This window comes from Somniosus microcephalus, chromosome 4, assembly GCF_052327205.1.
Source record: "Somniosus microcephalus isolate GS21.2 chromosome 4, FLI_Smic_1.0, whole genome shotgun sequence".
In the NCBI taxonomy this organism is placed as follows: domain Eukaryota; kingdom Metazoa; phylum Chordata; class Chondrichthyes; order Squaliformes; family Somniosidae; genus Somniosus; species Somniosus microcephalus.
Genome location: NC_140990.1, coordinates 45396399 through 45413965, shown reverse-complemented (window position 1 = coordinate 45413965; position 17567 = coordinate 45396399). Strand labels below are relative to the sequence as shown.

The 17567-nt window shown below is 46.1% G+C and overlaps 1 protein-coding gene and 1 pseudogene across 1 annotated transcript in view; one reads left to right on the top strand and one right to left on the bottom strand.

The window, feature by feature from the left end:
• Positions 1-14466, bottom strand: part of LOC147118790 (uncharacterized) — a 36367-nt gene extending 21901 nt beyond the window's left edge. Inside the window, exon 1 of the mRNA XM_085987041.1 lies at positions 14385-14466. The gene's annotated coding sequence lies outside the window, so the exon portion shown is untranslated. The remainder of the gene's footprint in view (positions 1-14384) is intronic.
• The window catches only part of LOC147118787 (uncharacterized), a 142908-nt pseudogene that overhangs the window by 74090 nt on the left and 51251 nt on the right, over positions 1-17567 (top strand).

The following is a 17567-nucleotide window of genomic DNA, read 5'->3' as shown; positions in this document are numbered from 1 at the left end:
AAGATGCATGTGGGCCAAGGTCCAATCAGGTGGTAGGAATGAATTCTGACACGTGTATTGTAATGTATAAAAATGTAGTGTTTGCTGTACCAATTTGGAAAGGTCTGGCTAAGACAGAGCAGACTGTTTCCCCACCGGTGCAATAAAGACAACTTGATTATCGATCTAAAACCTTGTGTCGAGTGTTGGTTTAAAATACTCCACAACAATTGGCGTCACGAATAGGTTTTTCACACGGACGCGAGGCACGGGCGAGTGAAGCCGAGCCAAAAACGTGAGTACTTTTAAATACCACGTACAGTTAGGGCAAGGCAACACCGTCTCGTGTCCACCGCCCCCTTTGGAATCAAAGAACTAAAAGGTTTGAATCGATAAGTCAAGCGGTCTTGGGGTTAGGGTGAAACGCGGGGAAGAATAGGCGTGGTATGAGTTGCAAGTAGTGCGTTAACTTTGGAGTAAAAGTCTAAAGCATACCTCTGACAACTCAAGTTGCAAATAGTGCAGAAAGTTTAAACATACCTCTGACAACAAATTACCCGAACAAAATTGTTCCAAGTATGGTCTCACTCTGCGAGAGTAAAGCAAGGGAGGTAACCTCTGACAACTGTGGTTATAAGTACCGTCTCACTTCGGGAGAGTAAAGCAAGGGAGGTAACCTCTGACAACTGGGGTTATAAGTACCGTCTCACTTCGGGAGAGTAAAGTAAGGGAGGTAACCGCTGACAACTGTGGTTACAAGTACCGTCTCACACTGCGAGAGTAAAGCAAGGGAGGTAACCTCTGACAACTGTGGTTATAAGTACCGTCTCACTTCGGGAGAGTAAAGTAAGGGAGGTAACCGCTGACAACTGTGGTTACAAGTACCGTCTCACTCTGCGAGAGTAAAGTAAGGGAGGTACCTCTGACAACTGTGGTTACAAGTACCGTCTCACTCTGCGAGAGTAAAATAAGAGAGGTACCTCTGACAACTGCAGCTACAAGTACCGTCTCACTCTGCGAGAGTAAAATAAGAGAGGTACCTCTGACAACTGCAGCTACAAGTACCGTCTCACTCTGCGAGAGTAAAGTAAGGGAGGTACCTCTGACAACTGTGGTTACAAGTACCGTCTCACTCTGTGAGAGTAAAGTAAGGGAGGTACCTCTGACAACTGGGGTTACAAGTACCGTCTCACTCTGCGAGAGTAAAGTACGGGACGTACCGCTGATACTGTGGTTACAAGTACCGTCTCACTCCGCGAGAGTAAAATAAGGGAGGTACCGCTGACAACTGTGGTTACAAGTACCGTCTCACTCTGCGACAGTAATGTAAGGGAGGTACCGCTGACAACTGTGGTTACAAGTACCGTCTCACTCTGCGAGAGTAAAGTACGGGACATACCGCTGATACTGGGGTTACAAGTACCGTCTCATTCTGTGAGAGTAAAGTAAGGGAGGTACCTCTAACTGTGGTTACAAGTACCGTCTCACTCTGCGAGAGTAAAGTAAGGGAGGTACCTCTGACAACTGGGGTTACAAGTACCGTCTCACGCTGCGAGAGTAAGGTAAGGGAGGTACCTCTGACAACTGTGGTTACAAGTACCGTCTCACTCTGCGAGAGTAAACTAAGGGAGGTACCTCTGACAACTGTGGTTACAAGTACCGTCTCACGCTGCGAGAGTAAAGTAAGGGACGTACCTCTGACAACTGGGGTTACAAGTACCGTCTCACTCTGCGAGAGTAAAGTAAGGGAGGTACCTCTGGCAACTGTGGTTACAAGTACCGTCCCACACTGTGAGAGTAAAGTAAGGGAGGTACCTCTGACAACTGTGGTTACAAGTACCATCTCACGCTGCGAGAGTAAAGGGACGTACCTCGGACAACTGTGGTTACAAGTACCGTCTCACTCTGCGAGAGTAAAGTAAGCGAGGTACCCCTGACAACTGTGAGACGGGACTTGTAACCACAGTTGTCAGAGGTACCTCCCTTACTTTACTCTCACAGAGTGAGACGGGACTTGTAACCACTCTGCGAGAGTAAAGTAAGGGAGGTACCTCTGGCAACTGTGGTTACAAGTACCGTCTCACTCTGCTAGAGTAAAGTAAGGGAGGTACCTCTGACAACTGGGGTTACAAGTACCGTCTCACTCTGCGAGAGTAAACTAAGGGAGGTACCTCTGACAACTGCGGTTACAAGTACCGTCTCACTCTGCGAGAGTAAAGTAAGGGAGGTACCTCTGACAACTGGGGTTACAAGTACCATCTCACTCTGCGAGAGGAAAGTAAGGGAGGTACCTCTGACAACTGGGGTTACAAGTACCGTCTCACTCTGCGAGAGTAAACTAAGTGAGGAACCTCTGACAACTGTGGTTACAAGTACCGTCTCACTCTGCGAGAGTAAAGTAAGGGAGGTACCTCTGACAACAAGGGGCAGCATGGTGGCATAGTGGTTAGCACTGTTGCCTCACAGCGCCAGGGACCCGGGTTCGAATCCGGCCTCGGGTGACTGTCTGTGTGGAGTTTGCACATTCTCCCCGTGTTTGCGTGGGTTTCCTCCGGGTGCTCCGGTTTCCTCCCACAGTCCAAAGATGTGCGGGTTAGGTAGATTGGCTATGATAAATTGACCCTTAGTGTTAGGGGGATTAAATACGTGGGGTTACGGGGATAGGGTGGGATATGTGTTGGTGTAGGGGTTACGGGGATCGGGTGGGAGGATCGGGTGGGATATGTGTCGGTGCAGGCTCGATGGGCCGAAATGGCCTCTATCTGCACTATGGGGTTTCTGTGATTCTCTGAACTGGGGTTACAAGTACCGTCTCACTCTGCGAGAGTAAAGTAAGGGAGGTACCTCTGACAACTGGGGTTACAAGTACCGTCTCACTCTGCGAGAGTAAAGTAAGGGAGGTACCTCTGACAACTGTGGTTACAAGTACAGTCTCACTCTGCGAGAGTAAAGTAAGGGAGGTACCTCTGACAACTGTGGTTACAAGTACCGTCTCACTCTGCGAGAGTAAAGTAAGGGACGTGCCTCTGACAACTGGGGTTACAAGTACCGTCTCACTCTGCGAGAGTAAAGGGACGTACCTCTGACAACTGTGGTTACAAGTACCGTCTCACTCTGCGAGAGTAAAGTACGGGAGGTACCTCTGACAACTGGGGTTACAAGTACCGTCTCACTCTGAGAGAGTAAAGTACGGGAGGTACCTCTGACAACAATTAACCATGGGAAGTGAAAAACTCGAGTCTCTGACTCACTATTTAGTGACAAAAATAGGAGATTAATTGACAAAATGTTTAAAAACGATTGGCAACCAAACGACCCACCGGCCAAACAAAGAGAATGGTGGGCTAAAGGAACAAAATCAAAGGAATTAGTGGCTCTCGCATGTTATGAGTTGAGTAGACGTACTCGAATTTGGACCAAAAACGGTGCCAAAATTGTACCCGAGTACCAGTAATTTAAGAAAGGGAATAAGGAAAAAATGTAAGTTTTATCGACACAGATGCTATCAGTTTCTGTCCAAAACAAATAAAATCCAGGATTTGCTGAGTGAAAGGAATCTTAAAAGGAATGCTGGAATCTCGGTTTGTGTGAAAGTGTGTGTTAAAAGTGGGGAAGTTTTCTGTCTTTGAAAGAAAATGTCTGTTGTGTTTGTTTTAGCTCCACCCACTCTTTTGTACAGAGAGCTAAAAGCTGTTTAACCCTTTGAAGACTTGTCTTGAAGGATGGACAAGCGTGTGTTGTTTTAAGTTTGTTAATTGTTTTACAAAAGATAAGCTTCAGCCTTGAAATCACAGTTGCCAATGTGACTGGAAGAAAACAAAGCTACGATTTCTTTCTTTTTCAGGTGATACTGGTTAGTTAAAAAAAAATGATCTGGATTGGATTGGAGTTATCAGGTTAATTAACCTATTAAAACCAGACTTTTATTGTGGCCACGGTGAAATTCTGGTTGGTGTAGATTTGTGTAGACCGCATTGAATAAGTCTGAAACCAGACTTTAAAATATTTACAGTCTTGGATATAGTGAATGGGTTCTGGTCCATACCATTGGCAGAGGAATCACAAGGGAAATTTGCCTTTACTGTCGGGGATAGACAGTATACAGGGTCCCGCAGGGGTTCCACAATAGTCCAAATATATTCCACCGTGTACTGAGTCAATCCTTAGACAAGTTAGACCTATCAAAGTACCAGAGCGCCCTACTCCAATATGTCAATGATGTAATGATTGCATCAGAGGATGCCAAAGGACACATGGGAGCAGTACTAGCCACCCTCCAGACACTTCAGAAAGCTGGCTTTAAATTGAACCCCAAAAAGACATGCCAAGGCCAGTGACCGTCCGGGGAGTGAGGAAAGTGTTGGGACTATTTAACTACTGCAGGAATTTTATATCAGACTTTGCAGGGAAAGCAGAGCCGATTCAACGGTTAGTTAAAGGGGGAGACCCGCCACTGATAAGATAGAATGGGAATCGGAGCAGGACGAGGCTTATGCAAAATTTAAAGCAGTCCTGACATCCACACCCGCACTAGGATTGCCAAATATAGTCAAATCATTCCATATATATTATAATAATAGTATAGACGGGAACTTCTATAACGCTGTAGTCACCCTAGAGTACGGGGGAGATATGAGGCCAATTGCCTATTACTCCACCCAACAAACCCCCATGGCTAAAGGAATGGCGAGATGTGTGGCGGCCCTCGACTGTGCCGCATGGGCGGTGCGGATATGCGAGCCCGTCACTATGTCAGGACAGCTGATATTACACACGCAACACACAGTGTGGACCTGCTAAACACAGGCAAAATGAAGGCTGTATCAGACAGAAGGAGGGCAGCTTGGGAAGCAGTATTGATACCCAAGGACAGATCAGTCCAGATTATAAGGGAACATAGAGTCAACCCCGCAGAGGGAATGCTATCAGAGGGTGAGGCACACGAGTGTCAGTTAGTAATCGAAGAAGAGGTCAGAGGAACCGTATCAGAATCGCCCCTTGAAAATCCCGAAAACACCTTTTATGTAGACGGATCTCGCCGATATATAAATGGGGAGCCACACACGGTTGGGCAGTAGTATCCGAGAACGGAGAAACAGTCGCAAAGGGAGGGCTTGAAGGAGGAACCTCAGCACAGGTAGCAGAACCAGTGGCTCTCACGGAAGTATTGAAATTGGCAAAGGGAAAACGAGTAAATATATACACAGACTAGCAGGGGAGCCCGGCGTTGCCAGGGCAATTTTGGGCTGCGCGGTCTCCATGCCCGTGTGTCCCCCCTCTCTGTCCCTCTCCCTGTACTGTCCTCTCCCTGCCTCCCTCCCTCCCCCTCCCCTCACCTCCCCCTCCCCTCACCACCTCCCCCCCCTAGTGAGCGAGCAACAAAAAGGAAATATGCTAGCTGATCAGGCAGCAAGAGCAGCAGGTAGAATAACAGCAGATGAAGTGAACATTAAAAGAATCCAAGAGGAGACCGAAATGGAGGAGCAGGAGCAGTGGACAAAGAGAGGCGCAGCCAAAGGTAGAGATGGAATATGGAAAAAGGATCACGGGGTGACCGGACTGACACCATATGAACTCAGGACTGGACGAGCAGTGTGTCTGCCAGAAGGAGTAGCAACTGGTAGCGAGGGACGAGGACCCTTAAAAGATAAAATGAGGAAATACGTACAAACATTGGATAATCAATTGAAGGAGCTCAAACAAGAAGTTAAAGAACAAGACATCAGAGATAAAAATACACAAAAGCAGGGGGCCTCGGAGCCCCTACCCAAGGTGGGCAAGCAGGTATTTGTTAAAATATTGCCAGAGAGATCGGGATTCTCACCTAGATGGACCGGACCATTTGAGGTTATCATGACCAGTGATACGTGCGCATGTATAGATATGAGGGGAAAGGGTAGATGGAAACACTGGACCCAATTAAAACGGTACAACAATAACCCATCTGATCTTAAATCCCACAGGAACAATGGAATAAACACCGGAGATAAACTAACCTCTGGTGACGACCAGGCTTCTGCTTAATTTACAGGGAAACTTCACCATGAAGGTGGGATTACTGCTGGGACATGAAATAAGCAAAGGGACATCCCACATTACACGACAAGTACATGATGAAGAAGCACCATGTTTTAATGGAACAATCACATTCGGAGTCTCATCCACGGCTCCCAATACACAGAAAGAGACATGCGAACCGAGGATGCTACAATGTCCAGATATGAAACCTGGACCCATGAATGGACTAGTATTATTTACCGAGGGAGAACAATTGTATGGTAACGGAGACACAAAATTGTACTGGTGCTAATGAACTTAACCATGTTACAATGGCCAGGATATTGTGAAAGGTTTACTAAAACTAGAGAATTGTATGCATATATGATAAAGAATGTAATTAACCAAGCTGCTGATGTGACAGGGGCAACTAATTTTAGGGGACATGCTGCATTCCATCAAAGGATTAAGAGGAGCTTAGGAACCGATATACTCACGGGAATAAACACAGGGACATCATTCATTAATGCCCTAGATATACAAGGAGTCCAAAGTAGTGTGGAATGACTACAAAGGGTAATACAGCAGATTTTAGAGAAGGAAACTGGTTTGGTTCGACAAGGATCAGAGTTGGGAGGACATACGATAAGGAAATTACTCGAGGGAATCAAGGTTATAGAGGACCATGCCAGCATTATCAACAAACTAAACCATAGAGATGAGGAACAGGCAAAAGACGGGGTAGAGAGAGGCTTGAGTCATGCCTATGGCCAATGGATCACCGGACAGTTAAAACATAATCTGGCACAGACACAGCGAGGCGAGGTACCAGACTGGATTAACAGCACACAGCTCTATGGCCTGAGCCAGAATCCAGGCCCTCTGAGTGCTTGTACCCTCAAAGGGATGACCAGAGAATATCCAGTGATACAAAAATGTAAAGCAGAAGTGACAGCAATGATAGGCATGGTACTCCTGATACCAGTGGTGGGACTAGACATGACTCCATACCCACAGTACCAGGTAACAAACATAGGCACAGTGAGGGGTGAGACATACCTCCAATACTATCCAATTGATACCCATGCCATCAGGAAGAATGGTACTATGAGAGGAGTCTCCCTAAATGGATGCCACGGGAAAGGCATGCTTACGATATGCCCACATCCGGTAGAAGGTCCTAAGGATGAGTGTGGCTATAATAAGACAGAGGGGTGTGTGTTGGAATTATCACATGTTGATCACCATCACACCCACTCAGGATATAGAGGCGAAGGGGAGTATTGTACAGCCACCACAGAGACTGAGTACCAATATAGTAACCTTGTATGTGCAATCACAATGCCTAACTTCTGCTTTACGCCAAAGATCCCTGTGACAATTGGACACACCAGATTGGTGTATGTACATTCAAGGGAGGAGATAAAACTAAATGTGCCAGATAGTCTAAAGGACGAGTTGGTTAATTATGAAGACCCGGTAGGGGCCCCAATACCCCGCCTGCAAGAGGATCTGCAAGAAATGAAAGAGGATTTAAGTAAGATGGTGAAACAATACATAGTGTTGCAAAGGAATCTTGGGGAATTAGAAAGGGACATAGAGGTAGAGCTACAGGAAGTCCCGTGGTATGAGAAGCTGTGGGATTGGGGAATGAATGTCAACATACACCCATGGATCCGCATCATTTCTCATATATTAGTGATAGTACAGTTAGTCATGGCTATAGGATGGGGAATAGCAGCATGCACCACTTGTAAAAAGAAACGGACCAAACAAAGAGCTAAAGCGAGTCGGAAAACACAAGTTTGCTCTAAACATGATGGGTATGCAGGGCCTCCCGAACCAGCGCCTGATCACCTCATGGGGCAGGAGGCACAGCGATGCTTATACATGTGGTTTAACTTGGGCAAGGGCCAAGTACCAAAAGGGGGGATTGCAGTGGGGAAAGAGTTAAACTGACAGCGCTGGCAGTTTCACTGAATGGTGTAATAAAGACAGTAATCGAATGGGTTTTTGCAGCAGTAAGCTTTTTCTAAGTGGATAACATAGTCGGATGTGGAAACCATAAGAGACCTAAGAGGATGTAAGTTCTGTTCTGGCAGGAAAGTAAAACAATGAAAGAGACCTAGAGAGGCAGGAAAGGAGGACAATGAGTCAGAAGTACAATGTTGATGAGACCCATTTGGCATAAACAAAGGTCAGAGGTGCAACAACAGCTTGTGGGATAACGGCCGATAATAAAGGCGGTACTTTAATGTAACGCGGCATAGGCAACCAATCAGTGAAGATGCGTGCGGGCCAAGGTCCAATCAGGTGGCAGGAATGTAGTTTGACGTGTGTTGTATAAAAATGTAGTGTTTGCTGTACCAATTTGGAAAGGTCTGGCTAAGACAGAGCAGACTGTTTCCCCACCGGTGCAATAAAGACAACTTGACTATCGATCTAAAACCTTGTGTCGAGTGTTGGTTTAAAATACTCCACAACAGTGTAGTCACGGACAAATTATTCTAAAGAGCTTTTAAAAGCTACAAGATATGGGACTGAAGACGTTCCTCAAACGGAGGGGGAACAAATCCCAGGGACATGATGGTTTCCATCCGAGGATTCTGAGGGAAGCCAGGGGAAGGAATAACGGAGGGTCCCCGAGTATAAATTGGCTGGCGCCTTTCCCTACATTACAACAGTGACAGCAATTCAAAATCAATGAATTGCCCGTGAAGCCCTTTGGGCATCCTGGGGTCGTGAAGGGCAGCGAATAAATGCACCCTCGCCTCTGAGTCAGAGGTTGTGGGTTCAAGTCCCACTCCAGAGACTTGAGAGCAAAAATCCAGGCTGACAGTCCAGTGCAGTACTGAGGGAGTGCTGCACTGTCGGAGGTGCCGTCTTTCAGATCAGACATTAAACTGAGGCCTTGTCTGCTCTCTCGGGTGGACGTAAATGATCCCAGGGCACTATTTTGAAGAAGATTAGGGGAATTATCCCCGGTGTCCTGGCCAATAGCTATCCCTCAATCAACATCACTAAAAAAAACAGATTATCTAGTCATCATCACATTGCATAGAAACATAGAAAAATAGGAGCAGGAGTAGGCCATTCGGCCCTTCGAGCCTGCTCTGCCATTCAGTATGATCATGGCTGATCCTCTATCTCAATACCATATTCCCGCTCTCTTCCCATACCCCTTGATGCCTTTTGTGTCTAGAAATCTATCTATCTCCTTCTGTGGTAGAGAATTCCACAGGTTCACGACCCTCTGAGTGAAGAAATTTCTCCTCATCTCAGTCCTAAATGTCCTAAATATCCTGAGACTGTGACCCCTCGTTCTAGACCCCCAGCCAGGGGAAACATCCTCCAGTCTGTCTGCCCTGTCAGAATTTTATACGTTTCAATGAGATCCCCTCTCATTCTTCTAAACTCTAGTCGACTCAATCTCTCCTCATACGAGAGTCCTGCCATCCCAGGAATCAGTCTGGTGAACCTTCGCTGCACTCCCTCTATGGCAAGGTATATCCTTTCTTAGGTAAGGAGACCAAAACTGCACAGTACTCCAGGTGTGGTCTCACCAAGGCCCTGTATAACTGTAGTAAGACATCCTTGCTCCTGTACTCAAATCCTCTTGCAATGAAGGCCAACATACCATTTGCCTTCCTAACTGCTTGCTGCACCTGCATGTTTGCTTTCAGTGACTGGTGTACAAGTACACCCAGGTCCCTTTGTACATCAACATTTCCCAATCCATCAATCACCATTTAAATAATACTCTGCCTTTCTGTTTTTTCTACTGAAGTGGATAACTTCACATTTATCCACGTTATACTGCATCTGTCATGTATTTGCCCACTCACTCAACTTGTCTAAATCGCCTTGAAGCCTCTTTGCATCCTCCTCACAACTCACAATCCCACCTAGTTTCATATCATCAGCAAACTTGGAAATATTACATTTGGATCCCTCATATATATGATGATGATATATATTGTGAATAGCTGGTGCCCAAGCACTGATCCCTGCGGTACCCCACGAGTCACCGCCTGCCACCCCGAAAAAGAACCATTTATTCCTACTCTCTGTTTCCTGTCTGTTAACCAATTTTCAATCCATGCCAGTATATTACCCCCAATCCCATGAGCTTTAATTTTGCACACTAACCTCTGATGCGGGACTTTAATCAAAGTCCTTCTGAAAATCCAAATACACTACATCCACTGGTTCTCCCTTATCTATTCTACCAGTTACATCCTCAAAAAACTCCAGTAGGTTTCTCAAACATGATTTCCCTTTCATAAATCCAGGTTGACTCTGTCTAATCCTGTTGATATTTTCTAAGTGTCCTGTTATCACATCCTTTATAATAGAGTCCAGTATTTTCCCTACTACTGATGTTAGGCTAATAGTGGGGTTACATTTGCCACCCTCCAGTCTGTCTAGCCCTGTTCCATAATCTATAGAATTTTGGAATTGCTCTTTGTGGGAGCTGCTGAGTGCAAATTGGCTGCCGCTTTTCCTACATTACAACAGTGACTCCACTTCATTGGCTGTAAAGCACTTTGGGACGTCCGATGGTCGTGAAACAGTTTGGGGGGAGATAAGGAATAATAAGGGGAAAAAGTCACTAGTGGGCGTAGTCTATAGGCCTCCTAACAGTTGCAACTCAGTTGGTCGGAGTATAAATCAGGAAATAGTTGGGGCTTGTAATAAGGGAACAGCAATAATCATGGGGATTTTAACTTTCATATTGACTGGACTAATCAAATTGGGCATAGCAGCATTGAGGAAGAGTTCAAAGAGTGTATTAGGGACGGGTTCCTTGAGCAGTATGTAACTGAACCAACCATGGGGCAGGCAATCTTAGATCTGGTCCTGTGTAATGAGACAGGATTAATAAAAAATGTCCTAGTAAAGGATCCCCTTGGAATGAGTGACCATAGTATGGTTGAATTCCAAATTCAGTTTGAGGGTGAGAGAGTTGGATCTCAAACCAGCGTACTAAGCTTAAATAAAGGAGACTATGAAGGTATGAGAGTAGAATTGACTAAAGTGGACTGGGAAAACAGATTAAAGTGTAAGATGGCACAAGAGCAGTGGTCGACATTCAAGGAGATATTTCACATCTTTCAAGATAAATATATTCCACTGAGGAAAAAGGGGAGTAAAAGAAAAGACATCCGTGGCTTAGTAAAGTAATAAAGGATAGTATTCGACTGAAAACAAGGGCATATAAAGTAACCAAATCTAGTGGGAGCATAGAAGATTGGGAAGCATTTAAAAGCCAGCAAACAATAACTAAAAGATTAATTAAGAAAGGGAAGATAGATTATGAAAGTAAACTAGCAAAAAATATAAAAACAGATAGCAAGAGTTTCTACAGCTATATAAAAAGAAAAAGGGTGGCTAAAGTGAACGTTGGCCCCTTAGAGGATGGGACTGGGAAACTAGTGGTGGGGAACATGGGGATGGCAAAGACGCTGAACAAATATTTTGTATCAGTCTTTACAGTAGAGGGCACTAAAAATATCCCAACACTGGACACACAGGGGGCAATGGGGGGGGGGGGGGGGGAAAGAGGAGCTAAACACGATTAAAATCACTAAGGAGATGGTACTCAGTAAAATAATGGGACTTAAGGTGGATAAATCCCCCGGGCCTGATGGCCTACATCCTAGGGTCTTGAGAGAAGTGGCGGTAGGGATTGTGGATGCATTGGTGGTCATTTTCCAGAACTCCCTGGACTCAGGAAAGGTCCCGGCAGATTGGAAAACTGCTAATGTAACACCCTTATTTAAGAAGGGAAGTAAACAAAAAGCTGGAAACTATAGACCAGTTAGCCTAACATCTGTGGTTGGCAAAATGTTGGAGTCCATTATTAAGGAAACAGTAACAGAGCATTTGGATAAACATAATTTAATAGGACAGAGTCAGCATGGTTTTACGAAGGGGAAGTCATGTTTGACAAATTGGCTCGAATTCTTTGAGGATGTAACATACAGGGTGGATAAAGGGGAACCAGTAGATGTAGTGTATTTGGACTTCCAAAAGGCATTTGACAAGGTTCCACACAAAAGATTACTGATCAAGGTAAAAAATCACGGGATTGGGGGTAATATACTGGCATGGGTGGAAGATTGGCTATCTAACAGAAAACAAAGAGTTGGGATAAATGGTTCGTTCTTGGGCTGGCAATCAGTAACTAGTGGTGTTCCGCAGGGGTCAGTGCTGGGACCCCAACTCTTTAAAATCTATATTAACGATTTGGAGGAAGGGACCGAGTGCAACATATCCAAGTTTGCCGACGATACAAAGATGGGAGGGAAAGCAGTGAGTGAGGAGGACATAAAAAACCTGCAAAAGGACATACATAGGCTAAGTGAGTGGGCAGAGATTTGGCAGATGCAATATAATGTTGGAAAGTGTGAGGTTATGCACTTTGGCAGAAAAAATCAAAGAGCAAGTTATTATCTAAATGGAGAGAAACTGCAAAGTGCTACAGTACAAAGGGATCTGGGGGTCCTGGTGCATGAAACACAAAAAGTTAGTATGCAGGTACAGCAGGTGATCAGGAAGGCCAATGGAATCTTGGCTTTTATTGCAAGGGGGATGGAGTATAAAAACAGGGAAGTCTTGCTGCAGTTATACAGGGTATTGGTGAGGCCACACCTGGAATACTGCGTGCAGTTTTGGTTTCCATATTTGAGAAAAGATATACTTGCTCTCGAGGCGGTTCAGAGAAGGTTCACTCAGTTGATTCCAGAGATGAGGGGGTTGACGTATGAGGAAAGGTTGAGTAGGTTGGGACTCTACTCATTGGAGTTCAGAAGAATGAGAGGCGATCTTATCGAAACATATAAGATTGTGAGGGGGCTTGATCGGGTGGATGCGGTGAGGATGTTTCCACTGATGGGTGAGACTAGAACTAGGGGGCATAATCTAAGAATAAGGGGCTGCCCTTTCAAAACTAAGATGAGGAGAAACTTCTTCACTCAGAGGGTAGTAAATCTATGGAATTTGCTACCCCAGAGAGCTGTGGAAGCTGCAACATTAAATAAGTTTAAAATGGAGATAGACATTTTCCTAACAGATAAGGGAATTAGGGGTTACGGGGAGAGGGCAGGGAAGTGGAGGTGAGTCTAGATTCAGATCAGCCATGATCCTATTGAATGGCGGAGTAGGCCTGAGGGGTCGTATGGCCTACTCCTGCTCCTATTTCTTATGTTCCTATGAAAGGCGCTACATAAATGCAAGTCTTTCTTTTCTTTCTTTAAGTTCTTTGTTTCTCTTTTTCACTCCATTTTGACCCAGGCTGTCCAGCAATGGAGGGGTTATCATAGAATCATAGAAATTTAGGGCACAAAAAGATGCCATTCGGCCCATTGTGCCCGAGCCTGCCGAAAAACAGCTTTCCAGCCTAATCTCACTTTCCAGCTCTTGGTCCGTAGCCCTGCAGGTGACAGCACTTCATGTACATATCCAAGTACTTTTCAACTGAGATGAGGGTTTCTGCCTCTACCACCCTTTCAGGCAGAAAGTTCCAGACCCCGACCACCCTCTGAGTGAAAAAAGTTCTCCTCAACTCTCCTGTAATCCTTCTACCAATTACTTTAAATCTATGGCACCTGGTTATTGACCTCGCTGATAAGGAAAATAGGTTCTTCCTAACCACTCTATCCAGGCCCCTCATAATTTTATACACCTCAAATCAAGTCTCTCTCCGTCACCTCTGTTCCAAAGTGCAGTTAGTAACAGAGATTGGAGAAGTTTGGGGCTTTTTTTTTTGCACTGAAGCAGCGAAGGATCAGGGCCAGCCTGATGGAGGTCCTCAAGACCATGAGGGTTATTGATCAAAGGCAAATGACAGATTCCTCTCCAGGCACCTCAAAGTCTGCATGCGCCGCCGCTTGTGTTGGGGCTTAGAACTCACATGCTCAGGGGCAGCAGAGTCCCAGGACCAGCTGCTAGTGGGCATGCTCGGGGGCAGAGTCCCAGGACCAGCTGCTAGTGCGCATGCTCAGGGGCCCAGAACCAGCTGCTAGTGCGCATGCTCAGGGGCAGCAGAGTCCCAGAACCAGCTGCTAGTGGGCATGCTCGGGGGCAGAGTCCCAGGACCAGCTGCTAGTGGGCATGCTCAGGGGCAGAAACCCAGAACCAGCTGCTAGTGGGCATGCTCAGGGGGCAGAGTCCCAGGAGCAGCTGCTAGTGGGCATGCTCAGGGGCAGAGACCCAGAAGCAGCTGCTAGTGGGCATGCTCAGGGGCAGAGTCCCAAGACCAGCTGCAAGTGCGTATGCTCGGGGACGACACTCTGGGTAACGGTCGTTAACGGTTGAAGAATCGGAATTACCGGCGGAAAGCGAGTTTGCTCAGCTAGACGGACGAGCGGAGAGAGACGGGGAAATAAATGACGGTGAACACAAACCTGCGAGTCCGAGGGTCCCGGAAATTCAGCCTCGCGGAGCGGGTCAGATTTCCTCAGCGCCACGTGACGTCATCGCCTCGTGGACACGTGACCAGGGCCCACTGCCTGATTGACGGGAGCTTCCGACCAATAGGGAGCGAGCGGGGCGGGGCTGGAGGTGCGAGCCGGCGGCGGGTCCTCCAACCAATCGGGGAGCCCGAGGGGCGAGACTAGCGCCGGCTGATTGTCTGATCCGCAGGGCAGCGAGTTTCTCCAGTCCCTTGTTCAGGGCCCGGGGCTAGGGGAGGCTGTGGGCCTTTATTCCCCTTATTGGACACAAGGCTCTTTGTCTCACAACACACTGGCTCAGGTTTTAATAGAGTCTTTTTAAATTCATGAATGAAAGCAGATAAACCTCTGCTTCTGTGGAACAAACTTTCTAATATTTGGGAGTAAAAGGACAAGTTTTTTTCCCTCTAGGGAATTTGTTATTAGTTTCAGGAAACAACAACAACCACTTGTATTTATAAAGCGCCTTTAATGTAGTAAAACTTCCCAAGGCTCTTCACAGGAGTGCTAGAAAACAAAATTTGACACCAAACCACGTAAGAAGGTATTCGGGCAGATGACCAAAAGCTTGGTCAAAGAAGTAGGTTTTAAGGAGCATCTTAAAGAAGGAGAGAGAGGCAGAGAGATGGAGAGGTTTAGGGAAGGAATTCCAGAGCTTAGGGCCCAGGCAGCTGAAGGCACAGCCGCCAATGCTGGAGCAATTAAAATCGGGGATGCTCAAGAGGCCAGAATTAGAGGAGCGCAGATATCTCGGGGGGTTGTAGGGGCTGGAAGAGATTACAGAGATAGGGAGGGGCGAGGACACGGAGGGATTTGAATTTTAAGGATGAGACACTTGAGGAAAAGCAGGGAGTGGGGAAGGGTCAAGCCCTTAGGGGACAGGGTCGTTACTTCTGTTCTGCAACAGTTACTGGGACAGACTGTATCTCCCCCTCTCCTCCACACAGGGATTTGTGGTAGTTAAAGGGATAGCGACTCGCCTTGTTCTGCGAGATTGTAATTAAAGGGTCACTACTCTGAGATGGCTGCGAACTTTTAGTGCCGCCAGCCTTTCCAAAACATCTTCCTTTCTTTGAAGATCTGTGTGAACTTGCTGGTGACTCAGCAGGTTGGATGAACTCTGAAACCTCTTTACACAGTCAGAACATTTAAAGGGTCTCTCATTGGTTCTGGGGCAGGAGGGACCTGGTTAACAGTGATCACAATATCATTAGGTTTAAAGTGGTTATGGAAAGGGAAAAAGAAAAATCAACGGTGAAAATACCCAGCTGGAAGAGAGCCAATTTCAGTGACGTGAGAAGGGATCGAGCACAGGTGGACTGGAAACAAAGATTGTCCAGGAAAACAGTGAATGAACAATGGCAGGCCTTCAAGGCTGAGATAGTTTGGGTACAAGCCAAGCATGTTCCCATAAGGAGGAAAGATGGGGCATCCAAAGCTAGAGCTCCCTGGATGAGAAAGGATATCGAGGTTAAAATAAAACAGAAAAAGGAGGTTTACAACAAACGTCAGGTACAGAACACAGTCAAAAACCAGGCAGAATACAGAGTGCGGGGCAAAATGAAAAAGGATGTAAGAAGGGCAAAGAGACAATATGAGAAAAGATTAGCAGGTAACATAAAAGGGAACCCAAAAATCTTCTATAAACATATGAAAAGTAAAAGGATAGCTAAAGGAATGGTGGGGCTGATTAGGGACCAAATAGGAGCTCATCATACAGAGGCAGAGGGCGTGGCTGAGGTACTGAATGAGTACTTAGCATCTGTCTTCACAAAAGAAGAGGATGAAGTTAATGTCACAGTAGAGGAGGGGGGAGTAGAGAAATTGGATAAAAATAGATAGAAAGGAGGTGCTAAATAGGTTGTCATCACTCAAAGTTAACAAGTCACCCGGTCCAGATGCGATGCATCCTAGATTGCTGAGGGAAGCTAGGGTGGAGATAGCAGAAGCTCTGACCACAATCTTTCAATCTCCCTCAGATATATGGGAATGGTGCCAGAGAATTGGAGGATTGCAAATGTTACACCCCTGTTTAAAAAAGGGGAGAGGGATAAACCTGGTAACTACAGGCCAAGCAGTCTAATGTCAGTGTGGGTGAACGACTAGAGACCATTGTCAATGACAAAATTAATTCTCACTTGGAGAAGCATGGGTTAATAAGGGGCAGCCAGTATGGATTTGTTAAAGGTAAATCGTGTCTGACTAACGTGATTGAGTTCTTTGATGAAGTAACAGAGGGTTAATAATAATAATAATTCAACTTTATTGTCATTGCACAAGTACATGAACAACAAAATGTGATCTTGCAAGCTCCCATGACTGGGAGAAGCAAAGCCGCTGCGTCGGTGCATGCCACTATTCCATTTCCACCATTCCACCTGTCCGACAATCTTCAGCCCACCGCCCGGGCCTGCTCACCAGCCACTCCTCCCGTGGCCTTCTCACCAACCGCCCCTCCTCGCCAACCGCCCCTCCTCGGGGCTCGTTCCGTGACCTTCTGCACCTGGTACTTCTCTGATGGTCACCCCTCCAGGTACTAACCAGGCCTGGCTCTGCTTAGTTTCGAAGCCTTGCCAGTGACCCTGTCCCTAGTCCCAGGAACAGGGTTGATGAAGGTAGTGCAGTAGATGTTGTGTACATGGACTTTCAAAAGACATTTGATAAAATACCACATAAGAGACTTACTCGGAAAATAGAAGCACAGGGAATTAAAGGGCTGATGGTAATTTGGGTATATAATTGGCTAAGGGAGAGGAGGCAGTGAGCAGTGCTGAGGGATGTTTTTCTGACTGGAGGGAAGTATGCAGTGCGTTCCCCCAGGGGTCGGGATTAGGACCATTGTTTTTCTTGTTTTATATATAAAATGACCTGGACTTGGGTATAGGTGTACAATTTCGAAGTTTATGCATAATACAAAACTTGGCAACGTAGTAAATAGTGAACATAGTAGTAGCAGACTTCAGAAGGACAGAGACAGACTGTGAAATGAGCAGACACAAGGCAGATGAAATTAAATGAGGTTAAGTGAGAAGTGATGCAGTTTGGGAGAAACAACAGGGAGAGGCCGTATAATCTAAATGGGACTATTTTGAGGGGGTGCAAGAGCAGAGGGACCTGGGGGTCCATATTCACAAA